Raw genomic sequence first — 16434 nt, 5'->3', positions numbered from 1 at the left:
GGGTGGGTGGGTGGAAAAGGCTGGATGGGGAGCTCCGTGCATGGCGGGGGGGTGGGTGGGTGGAAAAGGCTGGATGGGGAGCTCCGTGCATGGCGGGGGGGTGTGGGAGGAAAAGGCTGGATGGGGAGCTCCGTGCATGGCGGGGGGGGGTGGGTGGAAAAGGCTGGATGGGGAGCTCCGTGTATGGCGGGGAGGGGGTGGGTGGAAAAGGCTGGATGGGGAGCTCTGTGCATGGCGGGGGGGGTGGAAAAGGCTGATGGGGAGCTCCATGCATGGTGGGGGGGTGTGGGAGGAAAAGGCTGGATGGGGAGCTCCGTGCATGGCGGGGGGTGTGGGTGGAAAAGGCTGGATGGGGAGCTCTGTGCATGGCGGGGGGGGGGTGGAAAAGGCTGGATGGGGAGCTCCGTGCATGGCGGGGGGGGGTGGGTGGGTGGAAAAGGCTGGATGGGGAGCTCCGTGCATGGCGGGGTGGGTGGAAAAGGCTGGATGGGGAGCTCCGTGCATGGCGGGGGGAGGTGGAAAAGGCTGGATGGGGAGCTCCGTGCATGGCGGGGGGGGTGGAAAAGGCTGGATGGGGAGCTCCGTGCATGGCGGGGGGGGGTGGGTGGAAAAGGCTGGATGGGGAGCTCCGTGCATGGTGGGGGGGTGTGGGAGGAAAAGGCTGGATGGGGAGCTCCCGGCATAGGGCAGAGAAAGGGGAATGTTCTGTGCATGTGGGGTGGAGAGGGCTCAATGAGGACTTGGGGAGGTCTGTGCCACCCTCGGTTTTGGAACTCAAGCTGGACCATTACCCCACCCTGACTGCCAGAGCCCTGATTTGTTAGCTTTCTACCCACCTCCCTTTTCCCTTCCTGGTTAAGCATCTGGGGTGAAGTGGATATATTTATGGGCAGTCCTTTGTCTATGTTTGTTGTAATTTTTAATGAATGGGATAGGCACCTGGAGCACTACATGGGTGAATACAGATGTACTTTGAAAATAAAATAACTGGTGCTCTGTGAATGAAGGACAAGCATACACTAATAGCAAATGGATGGGGGATTAACTCAACTCACTGTGACTTTCCGGACTTATCAATGTCTGATGTGTTGTATCAACATATAATAGAGACATGACATCATCTTCTCCCTTTACAATAGAACAGCTTGTCATGCAAATGAAATAGCTCAGTAGTTCTCAAACTTTTGTACTTGTGACCCCTTTCACATAGCAAGCCTCTGAGTGCGACCTCCTTTATAAATTAAAAACACTTTTTTTTATATTTAACACCACTATAAATGCTGGATGCAAAGTGGGGTTTGGGGTGAAGGCTGACAGCTTGTGACACCCCCCCATGTAATAACAGTTTGAGAACCCCTGAAATAGCTGTAATTTCTTGGGGAGAAAGGTAGATTTAGCTGTGTGTGATTGGGAGAGGGGGGCAGAGAATTACGTTGTTTGATAGTGTAATTTTAATGCAATACATGAAGAATAACTTTGGTTACCAAGGGATGTTTGTTTGTTTACAAAACCGGGGTGGTTTATCTGTCGTGCTATCCTCAATTGGTTGTTTTATAACTCTGTCTTTAGTTATCCTTTCAGCTGATTTACCTGATTCTGTAATTCCCAGGATCAGCACGAAGGCCTTTTTTAATACTTGTATGATGCTGACTTTCTTCCCGCTGTTTGTGGGTAGGTCTGCACTTAAAATGCACTTTAGAGAAGATGCTGCTATGCCAACAACGAGAGAGCTCCCATCGGTGTAGTTAATCCACCTCCGCAGAAGATGGTAGCTATGCCGACAGAAGAAGCAGACCCATCAACATAACGCTGTCCATACTGGGGGTTAAGTCGGTATGAGGCACGTCTCCGCTAGCGAGCTTACAAGCGGCAATATAGCACTGTCCATGTTGGTGCTTTTGTTGGTGTAACCTATGTCACTTAGAGGGGCGGGGGTTTTTCCACACCTCTGAGTGACATAAGTTATACTGACAAAAGTGCTAAGGTAGACATACGCTAACTGTGTCACTCAAGGGTAGTGATCCTGATGTAAGGTTTTGTCTACACTACAGACTTTTACACTGCAGGGAGTTTATTTTCATCTACTCTCTTTAACAGTCTCATCACCTATGTCAGATATAGCCATTACCAAGGGTAGAAACTGACCTTCACTAGAAGCTAATGTACCTAGAACTAAAACCAAAATTCCATTAACTGTCAATAAGTAACAGACTCTTAACCTTGTCACAACTACCCACTAGAAGAAGACACAACCAAATGCACTAAATGAGCAGATTGCATGGCTGACAATGTTAGATTATCTAGTGTCAGGTGTTTAAGGCCCACAGGAACTCAAATCCAATCTAGAGTACCATTTTTCAATGAAACAAGGCCATACACGCACAAACACATGATCATCATCAGGGATAGAAACTAACTTTCAGCAACTAAAGCATAAGCCACTACTACAAGCCAAAAGAGCTTAATAAACAGAGTAAACAGCAGGGCTGTTCCAGTTCCAGGGGCCACCATCCAGCCAGAAGGATGCATTACAGCTTCCATAAGGAAGGTCTGGGTTGGGTGGTATGCACAAGGGGATCTCCCCTTTAAGAAATGCTACACGGTATGTAAAGTGATGGAAGCTCTCTGCTGAGGTCAGAGGAGCCAGTTTTCTAGACTTCAGGCACAATGGTATTGCTGCCCAAATCTGTCATGTGGAGCAGTGCCCGTCTAGAAGCAAAGTGACTGGCGATGCCCATTGACCTATATTTTCCACCTTAAACATAGCATTTTGCTCTACCCCACTATTTGCAGTCCATGTTAAGTCCTGGAGGCAGTCTTCTGCTCCCATTTTATAGTCCCTATCACTTCCTCTCCATTATTATTGATGAAGAGTACTCCAGATTTTCCAGTGGGATGTATGGTTCCAGTTCTGTACTCTTGGTATTTAATTGTTTTCTGATCCTAACCAATTATACTACTTTGTTTAATTGCTTGTTTTGGTATCCCCCCTTCCTGTAATAAGGCTGAGAGCTAGCTTCTGTCCTGCAGCAGGTGTGGTAACATGAATCTCCCTTTCAGCCTATCTCCTGAATTTGTAACAGGGCTGTTTGTGATCAAATGGAGTCTCTTTCTCTCTGGACCTTGCCACTAGCAATATCCCTCCATTATAAATGTTTTTTAATTAATAGAGTAGGAGATCAAATCATAAAAACACTTAGCACTAACAGGGCTGCACATTACCAAAGTGCTGTGCAAACATCAGCTAATTACAGGTTTCAGAGTAGCAGCCATGTTAGATCTGCAAAAAAAAAAAAAAAAGAGGACTTGTGGCACCTTAGAGACTAACAAATTTATTTGAGCATAAGCTTTCGTGAGCTACAGCTCACTTCATCGGATGCTGTAGCTCACGAAAGCTTATGCTCAAATAAATTTGTTAGTCTCTAAGGTGCCACAAGTCCTCCTTTTCTTTATCAACTAATTAGGCTCTCCACCTTTGGAGATCTAAATTTTCTCTGAGATGTCAGCCGAAGGACATTCTGTTTAACAAAAATTTTGTTGGACATTCTGTTTAACAAAAATGTTTTGCACTTTCCATATACCTTGCCCTCTTTTTTCTTTATTTCTTTTTTTTTAAGATATTATTAGTCATGATAAAAGCGGTACCTTTCAAGTTTAGAGTTTTATCTGCCAAATCCTGACTTTGGAGTAATTAAGAATCCAGAGGCAAGTTAGAGAATAAGTCAGTGTAATAAGACCCTAACAAGCCAGAGAACTGCCTACCTCCAGAGACTCACCAGCAAGGTATCAAATGTCAATACTCAGCCAATGAAACATTAAGAAGCATTACATCATCGGAACAAATTCTTTGGCTGATCCCGACCTTGGCTCCAGCAGCTCTTTCAGACTTCTGTGGACTGTGCCTAAGTCTCCTCTGCATACAAGGTTCATAGCTCACATACATTATATTAATGACTCCTGTCCATCCCTCTGAACTAAGTTTAAACTTGGTAGCATTTGAAGGATATAAATGCTTCTCTTAGATAAGAGGCGTATTCTTAAAGAGCTCCATCCCCAAATCCCTCTTTAAATCAGCTACCCTGATTTCCTCAGCTCATCCATGATCCTGAACTCTGTCCTCCTTCATATCTTCCCTCTGCAAAATTGCCTGTCACCTTTTATGCTATTTTCCCCATGTCCTATCCTGCTATGATTTCATTCACCTCCCTGTCCAAGCCTTCATCGACTCATAACTATTGCAGCTCCTTTATATCTGGCCTTCAAGTCCCACCCATGCAGCAGTGTGTGGGTAACAGCATTCTTCACTTTGCCCCCTGGTGCAAAAGTCAAGTCTGCAGAAGGCCACCGCAGGAGCTGGACAGAAAATAGGCCCCAGGGTGAGATAGGAAGAAAACCTCCCTTTCCATAAAATAATAACCCCAGAGATCAGTAAAAGTTCAATACCCCCATCAAAGTATGGAGTTGGGACAGTTCCAGAGAGAGAAAAGAACTCCTTTATCCTGTAGTCAACTTCCAGGCCCTTCTTAGGGAGACCCGTGGAATCTAATTCAGCAGGTTGCAAGCAATTTGTACAGTCCCAACTAATTCCTGCAAATTATCCATTTATCTGGCACTAACCTCTCCCTCTCTCTTCCAGCAAGTTTCCCATTGGTGCAAGAGCCTATGACTTGGTAGGTCCTACCATCAAGAGGAGCCTATGACTCAGTAGGTCCTACCATCTTCCTTTCTGCCTATTATTTTAATATTCAGAGAGCACCAAAAGAGTGCATGTAATCACAACTGGGAGAGGAGTTGCATCACACCATCATGAATGGGAAGGGAAGTGGTCTGCAAGGCAGATGTGGGTCATGCCAGAAAAGTTTGAGAATTACAGTATCCTATTTAATTTGATGATAATGGTTTGTTTTACCCTTCCCCATAATTTTTCATTCTCAATGAACTGCAGGCTGTACTGAAAACACAACCACATTATAGATGGAAGAATGTTTTGGTGCAGGGATAGGGAAGGACCAAGGCTTTTGGTATCAGGAAGGTGTAGGAGGCATTTTGGGTTTGTGGAATAAGTTGGATGTTGAAATGCTCAGCAGTGAAATAAGCTGTGGTCACATAAACACCACCCTATACCGGAAACCTACTGACAGCTATACTTACCTACATCCCTCCAGCTTTCATTCAGACCACACCACACGATCCATTGTCTACAGCCAAGCTCTACGGGTACAACCAGATTTGCTCCAACCCCTCCGACAGAGACAAACACCTACAAGATCTCTATCAAGTGTTCTTACAATACCCACCTGCTGAAGTCAAGAAACAGATTGACAGAGCCAGAAGAGTACCCAGAAGTCATCTACTACAGGACAGGCCCAACAAAGAAAGTAAGAGAACGCCACTAGCCATCACTTTCAGCCCCCAACTAAAACCTCTCCAACGCATCATCAAAGATCTACAACCTATCCTGAAAGACGATCCCTCACTCTCACAGATCTTGGGAGACAGGCCAGTCCTCGCTTACAGGCAGCCCCCCAACCTGAAGCAAATATTCACCAGCAACCACACACCACACAGCAAAAACACTAACCCAGGAACCTATACTTGCAACAAAGCCCATTGCCAACTCTGTCCACATATCTATTCAAGGGACACCATCATTGGACCTACTCACATCAGCCACGCTATCAGAGGCCCATTCACCTGCACATCTACTAATGTGATATGTGCCAGCAATGCCCCTCTGTCATGTACATTGGCCAAACCGGACAGAGTCTACGCAAAAGAATAAATAGACACAAATCAGACGTCAAGAATTGTAACATTCAAAAACCAGTCAGAGAACATTTCAACCTCCCTGGACACTCAATTACAGACTTAAAAGTCACAATTATTCAACAGAAAAACTACAAAAACAGACTCCAATGAGAAACAGCAGAACTGGAATTAATCTGCAAACTGGACACCATTAAATTAGGCTTGAATAAAGACTGGGAGTGGATGAGTCATTACACTAACTAAAAACTATTTCCCCATGCTAATTTTCCCCCTACTGTTACTCACAACTTCTGCTCAACTGTTTGAAATGTGCCATCCTGATTATCACTACAAAAAGTTTTGTTTTGTTTTTTCCCCTGCTGATAATAGCTCACCTTCATCGATTGGTCTCGTTAAGAGTTGTTATGGCAACCCCATTTTTTCATGTTCTCTGTGTGTGTGTATGTGTGTGTGTATATATATTCCTACTGTATTTTTAGCCCACAAAAGCTTATGCTCAAATAAATTTCTTAGTCTCTAAGGTGCCACAGGTACTCCTCATTCTTTCTGCTGATACAGATTAACATGGCTACCACTCTGAAACCAGTGTTGATACTGAAATTTACATATCCAACTTTCATATAGAGGTGGCTGGGGCAGTTCATGCTACTCAGAGCTATTGACAATGGCTGTTTGCAGACTCAAGGGCTTGTCTACATGGGAAGTTTACACTGGTATAAGCTAAGGCCAGATCTACACTCACAGTTGTGGTTGGACATGTGAAAAACATCACACACACGCCCCAAACCAGCATAGTTCTGCCAGCAAACCTCCCGATGTAAAGGCAACTTATACCAGCAAAAGTGTCCTTTTGTCAGTATAATTTATGTCATTTGGGGATGTGGTTTAACTAGACCAGCAAATATAAGCTGTTTCTCCGTGGGGGAGTTTGCTGGCAGTGCTGTACCAGTATAGCTCTACTAGAAAAGCCATTGTAGTGTAGACTACCGATACACTACAGATTTCTGCCAGCAAGGCTTTGTCAGTTAAGGGTGTGAAGAGGTGTGATCTGTGACTGACATAGCTGTGCCAGAAGTAGTCCCTAGTGTTGATGCAATTATACCAGCAAAGCAGCACTTTTACTGGTTGTGATGCTATATGATTGAAATATTACCATGTATATCCTTGGTTTTGCCACAGTTGACAATTGCAACGTATTTTGTACAAAGTGTGTCATGTAAGGTGTCAATGGAAAAGTTATGATGGGTAAATAGGATCATCCTGTTTAAATCCATGTATACTCACTGTATCTGAAGTTATTTACATCCAGTCTAGCCAGCCCATTCAAGCTGGATATCCCATTAAGGACACTTCACTCTAACAGTGGGCCATGGAAGAAACTCATTCCACCCAGATAGCACTTCCTGTGGACGCCTCAGCATGGATATGGGTAATGGCTTCTCCTGTGAGTCATCAAGCCGTTACAGACATGTGATATGCTTGTGTGACCCTGGACTCCATCTTGTGCCACTAACTTTCCACAAATTGGGCTGTGAGCTTGTTTGAAAGAGTGAATTTCCAGGCACATGACTCCATCTTGCCTCTCTCCTGCCCTGATTTTCTGGTCTGGGGATTTACAGCTAAAAGGAGCATACTGCACTATGGACTGAGGACCTTCCAGTCTTTTGGAAGTTACCAGAGAGACTTTACAAGCCAGTAGTCTATAACATCACTGCTATAAACCTAATATAAGGACATTGCAATTATTGTATGTATATGATCTATTAACTCTCTTCTTTTATTAGTAAACCTTTAGATTTTAGTTACTAAAGGATTGGCAGCAGTGTGATTATTGGGTAAGATCTGAGTTATATATTGATCTGGCTAAGTGGCTGATCTCTTGAGATTGGAATCTCTTGAGATATGTGATTAAATTGGTTTTGAGTAACCACTCATCATAGAGTCCAGTGTCTGGGTGGGGAGACAAAGGCTGAACTGCCTAAGGAGACTGCATTTTTTACTTCTTGTTAACCAGTGTGGTAAGACAGAAGTTTATTTTTGCTACTGGCCTGGTATAATCTAATGATAGAATAACCACATGATTGCGATGAGTCTGCCTTATTTTTCAGCAGTTTGTCCTGAATCTGGCATTCTCAGCTGTGACCCACTGAGGCGCGGTGACACTGATACAGTTTGTTTCACTCGTGGGGGTCGATTTACTATACCAGTACAAACCACAGCTTTGAGCTGTGTTTGTATCCACACTCAGAGCACTTTGCGAAAATAGTACACTAGTATTCCTAAAAAGACCCTAGTGTAGATATGGCCTAACGTGTCCATTTTAACCAGTATACTGATACAAATTTGTTAGTCTCTAAGGTGCCACAAGTACTCCTTTTCTTTTTGCGAAGACAGACTAACACGGCTGCTACTCTGAAACCCCCTTTATGGACACTCTCGTTCAAGTATAAGAAGACCTTTTTCAGTTTATCTTATGTCACTTGGGGGAGAGAGGGGAGTTAAACTAAACTGAAAAAAAGCCACTCTTATACTGGAATAAGACCGTTTGTACAATGGTCTATACTGGTTTAACTATAATGGTATAAGTGGTAAACTTTTCCTGTGTAGACAAGCCCCCCAGGAAGACAGCCCTGCATTGATTTGTGCTCTATTCACATTCACAAACAAAAGAGCTCGGAACTTCAGATTTTGGGTGGTTTTGTTAGTGAAATGGTTGAGTTCTGAGACTAAGGATGGGTTCTGTGGCAAATTGATCAGCTACAAAATTGTGGCGTACATTGGGTTTATATCATATTGTCTTAAATATACAGTTAGTATGACAAAGACTAAACAAACTACAGTTGTGTTGCACAGCTGTCTTTCAGCTGGGCTAGCAGTTTGAAGAGACTCTATTCGTTTTCTTTCCCTGACAAGGCAGGTGGCCGTGTAGGGGAAGTTAAGGTTATAACAGTTGGGCTGGTGGTGTGAGGGATTCTACATACCTCCTCAGTGTATGGAGCTGAAGCTGCTAGCTAATTGGATAAAAATAAAATGAGGAAAGAGAGGAATGAGATAATCCAAAAGAAGAACTGAACCTAGCTAGAGGTTTTGAATTCCAAATGTATGGGGCCTGGGATTCCTTCCATGGAAACATTTTTAAATGTTGAATCAATCTGGAAGTATTTTAAGTAAGAAGAAATATGACACCCTTGCCTCTTTTCCCCTGTGATACTTTCAAATTTGGGGTCTTTTCTGTTCTGTATTTGTTTTTCTACCTTGGATTAGGTGATTCAGCTCTTCCCTATTATGCATGCTCAGTTCAGTGCCTGAATTGGTTCTTCTGGGGGTAGCTACTCTTGCCTTTAACTGATAAGAGATGCTGTTTCTAGCAGAATGGTTTCTCAATCTTATCTTCCCTTTTTTCTGTTTCCTCTTCTCCAGTTCTTCTGCTATCATCTCTGTTTCTTTCTCCTTTTATGTTTGTTCTCTCCCCAACTCCAGTGTCTTTCCACTTACCCTTATCTTTAAAATGCTTGGAGATCCTGACATGAAGATTGTATAAGTGCTAAGCACATTGTTATGGGCCAAATTCATCCCTGATGTTACTCCACTGAAGTAATTTGATATATGCATGTGTGTGTTTATATGTATACCCATGTGCAAAATAGGGCAGACTCACCCCAATCATGTGGTTATTCTATCATTAGATTATACCAAGTCAGTAGCAAAAATAAACTTCTGTCTCACCACACTGGTTAACAAGAAGTAAAAAATGCGGTCTCCTTAGGCGTTCCAGCCTTTGTTTCCCCACCCAGACACTGGACTCGATGATGAGTGGTTACTGAAAACCAATTTCCTCAAGTATAGGATCCTTCCAATCTCAAGAGATCAGCTATTTAGCCAGGTCAATATATAACTCACATCTTACTTATAATCACACCGCTGCTAATCTTCTTCAGTAAGCAACAAACTAATAAGAAAAGAAAAGATATTTTAGTCTTTTCCTGAAAGAAGATAGAGACGTAATCTGGAGAATGAGGGGAGAGCATTCCAGAGGAGAGCTGCAGGCCTTCATTAGAGAAGGCCTGGAATTCCATCCTATCTATATACATACCTAGGGACAGTCAACCTCACCTACCTGTTTCTTGTCAGGACCAAGGTACAATATTGTGACAGCTATGTAGGAAACAAATTGTAAGCTGATAATAAAGGAAACCATTTCTATTTGCACCTATCCTTATAGTCTCTAATGCTTGGGAAGTCAGTGGAAGTTAAATGAACTGTATCTTTACAGATTGTCCTCCAGGGAAATAGGGACTTCTTAAGGAAGAAATTTCAGCCTTCACCTTTCAGTTTACACCTATAATCAGTCTAGATTATAGGTGTAAACCTGTTCACATTATTTGAGCATGTTTTCTTGGTTGCTTGCAATTGTGCATGTTACTCGTTCATTTTTAGTAGGGAATGATCTCAAAATACCCTTGTATCTGCTTATATTTAAAAGGTAAGGGAATTAACTGGAATGTTTCCCATTTTCCAGATGTAATATTTTCCAAAATAAATATGGGGTGAACTGTGGGATAATATCATGTGAACATTTTGAGTCATACAGTAATATCCTGCAGTTTGTAGAAACCTGGATTTTTTCCAAAAATAAATTTGTAGTCTTTCTTACAGGGATACTGTATTTAATAACCAGAAAATAGAGTCATAGTGCTAGCCACACTGATATTGCCACACAAACCAAGACATGATATTGGGTCAATTTTATACCTGCTGTAATTCTATTGGCTTCAATAAAGTTGCACACAACTGAATCTGACCTATTAAGATGATGTGCTATTGGTCCAGTAACTGGTATTGTTCTCTTAATCACTTGGCTAGATTGAACCAAAAAGTCTTTAATTAACAATTATGTTCAATCCTGGATAAATAGTAAAGGACAGGATGATGTGTACCATCACAAGAGAAGCCTGGGGCAGGAATTCTGACCCAGAGAGTCACAACTTCTCCTTTGACCCTCTCTTCCTTCCAAGGAAATAGTTTACTGTAGCCATGAAAAGGGTGCAGGTTACTTCCTCCCTTGTACTAGCTCAGTTCTGTTGGACACTCTTCCCCATTAGGGTGACCGGACAGCACATGTGAAAAATCGGGTGGGGGATGGGATATTTAAGCTCAGCACCAATGTGGACACAAGAACAAATGAATATAAACTGGCCATCAGTAAGTTTAGACTTGAAATTAGACGAAGGTTTCTAACCATCAGAGAAGTGAAGTTTTGGAATAGCCTTCCAAGGATAGCAGTGGGGGCAAAAGATCTATCTGGCTTTAAGATTCTACTCGATAAGTTGATGGAGGAGATGGGATGATGAGATTTTGGTAATTAATCTTTAAATATTTAGGGTAAATAGGCCTAATCCCCTGAGATGGGATATTAGATGGGTGGGATCTGAGTTACCCAGGAAAGAATTTTCTGTAGTATCTGGCTGGTGAATCTTGCCCATATGCTCAGGCTTTAGCTGATTGCCATATTTGGGGTCAGGAAGGAATTTTCCTCCAGGGCAGATTGGAAGAGGCCCTGGATGTTTTTCACCTTCCTCTGTAGCATGGAGCATGGGTCACATGAGGGAGGATTATCTGCTTCTTGAAGTCTTTAAACCACGATTTGAGGACTTCAATAGCTAAGACATAGGTAAGGTTTTAGTAGGAGTGGATGGGTGAGATTCTGTGGCCTGCGTTGTGCAGGAGGTCGGACTAGGTGATCAGAATGGTCCCTTCTGACCTTGGTATCTATGAATAAGAGCCTATATAAGAAAAACATCCAAAAATCAGGACTGTCCCTATAAAATCGGGATATCTGTCACCCTATTCCCCACCCACTTGCTTGGTGGGGCAGTGTCACTGCCATGTTTGATGCTCCCTCCAACTTGCCGATACTTTGCCTTTGCTTTATTCAGATCCCTCCTAAAAACCCATTTCTACAGCATCACCTACTAAAAATGAACTTGTTCTATGATGGAAAAAAGTGTACCACCAAGATGCATGTCTAATCTGCCAAATCTCAATAACCTCATAATTATATCTGTGGCACCATATCCTTCCTACACACTCCCCTTTCCTGTATTTGTTTTATCAAGTTAATCATTTAGAGCCAGATGGTGACCTGTCATGCATGCCCTCAATACCCTTAGATTCCCATGCATCGGCGGGTAGTAGCTCAGATAACAACAGTAGTCTTCATAGGGCCACAACATTCATTCCCTCACCGTCCATAATGTGGGTGGGAAGGAACAGAGCTTCAGCTCCATCCACAACCTGCTGATCAGCACAGCTGCATAGTCATGCCAAGGGACATATGCTGTGCCAGGTGTAGTGTTGATGCAGAATATATTCCCCAAAGCAGGGGAGAGAAAACCAGCAGAGGAATCTTTGAGTCACAATTTGTTTCCCAGTTTGCTTTTGCAGCAGTGCTACAACTTCTTTCTTTGATTCCTGTCCACCAGCTCAGCAGCAACAATGGGGACACAGGAAGTCTTTGGACCACTTTCTGTCTTGTACCAGCTTCACAGCCTTGTTCATCTTTAAACCTTTTTGTTCTATGTCCTTCTTCACCATGTCTACCCAATGCATCTTCAGTTTTCCTCTGTTTCTAGTTCCATGTACTCTGGGATGTATCACCATGTATTGTATCCTTTTTGGATCCATTTCTGACACAAATCCACAACTTGGCAGTCTTTTTTTAATCTTCCGCAACAGTGTAATTTCTTGCCTAAGCTGTTTTCTTATCACTTTTATTTTTTGCAGTCTTGGTGCTCTAAATATTCCCCTCAGCTAGTTCATTGGCTTTCCTCACACTCTAACGCTCCAATCCATACAGCAGTATCAGCACAGCAGTTGTCTCGAATGTCTTTAGCTTTCCAAATATTGCAGGGTTTTCCAAATGTTGTAGCAACTAATAGGATTCTTCTTATGTCATATCTTCACAGTTCCCATTCTTTGACACTAGTCTTCCAATGTACGTGCAATTTTCCACTTGTTCTAGTTCTTTATCACCAACTTTGATCTTTATGTCTTCCTCTTGTCTTCCAATTGCTGTAATTTTTGTCTTTTCCATACTGATCTTCAGTCCAAATTTTCCATTTTCCCAGACTCTCTACCTTGTCAGTTGTTCTCCGCACGTCCTCCTTGGGCAATTCGATAAGGTCAATATCATCTGTGTCTAAGGTTATTCACTATGCTCCCACACAACATCACTCATCTCATTTTACCTCTCAGTGCTACCGTCAATACTGCTACCAGTACCCAGTTGAAGAAATCTAGTGATAGCATGCATCCTTGTCTCACTTCTGCTTTCGTCCACCCGCTTCTTGTCTGCTCTCATTGCACTCATCAACATGCTGTAGCCGTTCTCTATCACCACAACCCTTTATGCCAAATGCTATAACAAACCAGACTGACATCTACAAAGTTGCTATAACAGGTTTGATTGTGTTCTATGTACTTCTCTAATATGTCTTATCACAAATAACTAATCTATTGTACCTCCAGCCTGTTCCTCTGCAAGCACCACTTCCATGTACCTCTTCATTCTCCTCTGCAATATCTTGGTGAATGCTTTTCCTGGCACAACATGGTGACCCAAACATAGGGCTCATAGCAAACAGTGATTGAGCCCTTAAATCTGAGGTGAGCAAACTAATGCCTGCGGGCCACATCCGGCCCACGGGACCATTCTGCCCGGTCCTTGAGCTCCCGGCTGGGGAGGCTAGCCCCTAGCCCCTCTCCTGCTGTCCCCCCCTCCCCTGCACCCTCAGCTCACCATGCCGCCAGCACTCTGGGTGATGGGGTTGTGAGCTCCTGCTGGGCAAAGCGGCGGCATGACTGGCTCTGGCCAGGCGATGCAGCTGCCAGTCCCGCTGCTCTGAGCAGCATGGTAAGGGGGTGGGGAGCGGGGAAGCTGGATAAGGGGCAGAGAGTTCCGGGGAGCAGTCAGGGGACAGGGAGCAGGGGGCAATTGGATGGGGTGGACGTTCTGGGGGGGGCAGTCAGGCGATTGGGAACAGGGGGTTGGATAGGTGTGGGAGTCTCGGGGGAGCCTGTCAGGGGACATGGTATCACTTTTCCACACCCCCCCCGCCACCTCCTTCCATGGAAGCCCCTCCATGCATATTCTGTGTATTTGGAACTCTCTTTTATTTGATGAGGAAGAGGAGCAGTGGGATTGTTTTATGCATATTCTTGCTCTGCTCTGTCAAAATCCCATGAGGGAGACTTTTGACCCAAGAATCAGTGCTGTCTTTAGAACAAGGTCCTGATATCTGTGGATCTGGGGTTCATGGATCCTGTACAATGAAGCAGCATTCCCCCAATGGGATGATTCAGTGGAAGTTCAAGGATATTGATTCAGTTCTGAGTCAGAAACTGAGCTCTTGGAGGCAGAGCTATCTTTTACTGAATCACTAATACCACTTCCAGCAGTCCCTCCTGCAAACCTCTTCCCATATCCTTTACTTAACATGATAGAGGGGTACTTGCTGAACTCATGGTTTTGAATCCTGGAAGCTTGGATTCCTCATTCTGAGATAGATACACTGAGTTCCATGCTGCATGTGAGCCTTTCAGAAAAGACCTTAAAACTGAAGTCCTGTCTGCTTTGCAAGGAAGGAAGTCTTAAGTGGAGAGGGTTGCCCCATTTTTATGGTCAAAATCTCCCCTAGTCTATAGTTCTGTGCTGCACTCAGTCTTAGATATTGGCTGCATTTTAGTGGCACAGGGGATGATTCCTGTATTATTTAGAGACTAATTCTCCCTTGCTTTGCCCCATGAGCTTCAAAAGAAGAGAGACCTTTGTACACTGGCATATTCCATAGGTGATTCCTCCATATGTGGAATTCTTGCATGTTCCCCCTCTCTTCAATTGTGCAATGATTTCATCCTCTCACACAGTATCATTGCCAGTTGTAGCCTGCAAATTCCATCTTTGCTAATAAGAGGTTTTGTTTCTTGGTCTGTATGTTTGGTTGAAACCTAGATTTCTCTGTTTTTGTATTCACATTTTTCACAAGCTTTAAAAAAAAATCTGGGGTCAAAATAATTAACTGAACATCTTGCATTATTTCCACCACCCAGGAACTGAAGAACCACAGTAATACCAGTTCTTTTGTTATTTTGGCCCCATGAAAGACTCCCTGAGGATTTAAAAATGCCTCTGAACAATATAAACATAAATACGAGAATTCACATCCATGCTTATTATTTTCTAACCTCCTGTCTAGGTCTAAAGGTTATTAGAGGAATTGTCAGGCTAAAGCTATAAATGATACAGTTTCAAAAGGTTTCAGAGTAGCAGCCGTGTTGGTCTGAATGCATCTGATGAAGTGAGCTGTAGCTCACAAAAACTTATGCTCAAATAAATTTGTTAGTCTCTAAGGTGCCACAAGTACTCCTTTTCTTTTTGGTTTCAAAAGGAGAGATTATTCCACACTCAATTGTATGTGATGCAGTAATAATGATATAATCTTACAATTGTGCCTTTCCTGCCAAAATGCTTTACGTTGCGAGAATGCCAGAGTGATAAGCACTATATCAAAAGCTAAAATACAGACAGATGGCAGATTATGGGCCTTATTCTTTACAGACTTGCATCTTGTGTAATTAGCTACATGTGTGAGGTGAGTACAAAGTTGTCATAAACTGACTCCCCAAAATACCATGCTATGGAGCATCACACCCTCACTGCTAAATTATTTTTAAAAGGGGGGGTGGTAATAGAAAAATGTTTGTTGGGGTTTTTTTATATTTTTTTTAATTGGGGGTAGGTGGAGAAGGGGTGTATTAATCTTTTTGTGCTCTTCTTTAATCCCCAGGCTGGTGCTGGGCAGAGCAAAGTCCGGTCAATTTTACCTCTTTGGCTGTTCTTGTACCTGTCCAGAATGGGCAATTAGGGTACTAGGCAAAGATAAGAGCAGCTGACTACCTCCTCAACTGCTCTGGAACCTGTCCTGAATGGGAGTTGAGGCACTAGGCAAAGTTGCTCTTGGCAGCAAGTCGAGGCCAGTACTCTGAACTGTGAGAGGTAGACCAGTGTAAATAGGCTTTTATGTAAATGAGAATCAGACCTATAGTTTCCATCAGAAAGGGATACAGTTTAACACTACATCAAGTTGCCTTTTTGCATATTCACAAAAGCTCACCCAGGCTCTGGACAGAGGCAGGACATTCTTCCCAGGAGAGTGAAAGTCATCTGTCTGTGATATTTAAAAAAAGGTTACTTTCCGCCATGGTTAGCATGTTATTATAGACTGTAATGTAACTAAGCAGGACATGCTAGTTCACATGTTTTTTTTGTGGGGAGAAAATAGTCCATTTAAAGATTCACCAGCATGTTCTGACTTCTTTGTGCTGCTCCAGTGACACAAAGCAACCACAAACCTTGAGTAACTGGCCAATTAAACCAGTTTACATCTGCTTTGCATCAATGGAGCAGTGCAAAGCAACTGGGATCAGTGAATCTGGCCTCTAATCTGTCATTTACTGCGGGGTTTATATGTAGCCTAACTTGATATTCAAAGGCCATGTCTACACTAGGAGCGTTTTGCTGTATAACTATACTGGTATTCTGTACCAGCAGCGTGCTCCTATGAGAATGTAGCCTATACAGGAAATTCCAGTGTATTCCACCAGCAA

At 43.2% G+C, this 16434-nt stretch overlaps 1 long non-coding RNA gene across 1 annotated transcript; it reads left to right on the top strand.

Annotated features, from left to right (window-relative positions):
- The first annotated feature begins 621 nt into the window (after positions 1–621).
- Positions 622–5223, top strand: LOC119859035. The gene is made up of 3 exons (XR_005294080.2): positions 622–1833; positions 4637–4704; positions 5166–5223. It is a non-coding gene; the product is annotated as an uncharacterized LOC119859035 (long non-coding RNA).
- The last annotated feature ends 11211 nt before the right edge of the window (positions 5224–16434 follow it).

This window comes from Dermochelys coriacea, chromosome 1 (genome assembly GCF_009764565.3).
Source record: "Dermochelys coriacea isolate rDerCor1 chromosome 1, rDerCor1.pri.v4, whole genome shotgun sequence".
Classification (NCBI taxonomy): domain Eukaryota; kingdom Metazoa; phylum Chordata; order Testudines; family Dermochelyidae; genus Dermochelys; species Dermochelys coriacea.
This window is presented reverse-complemented; position numbering and strand designations above follow the sequence as displayed.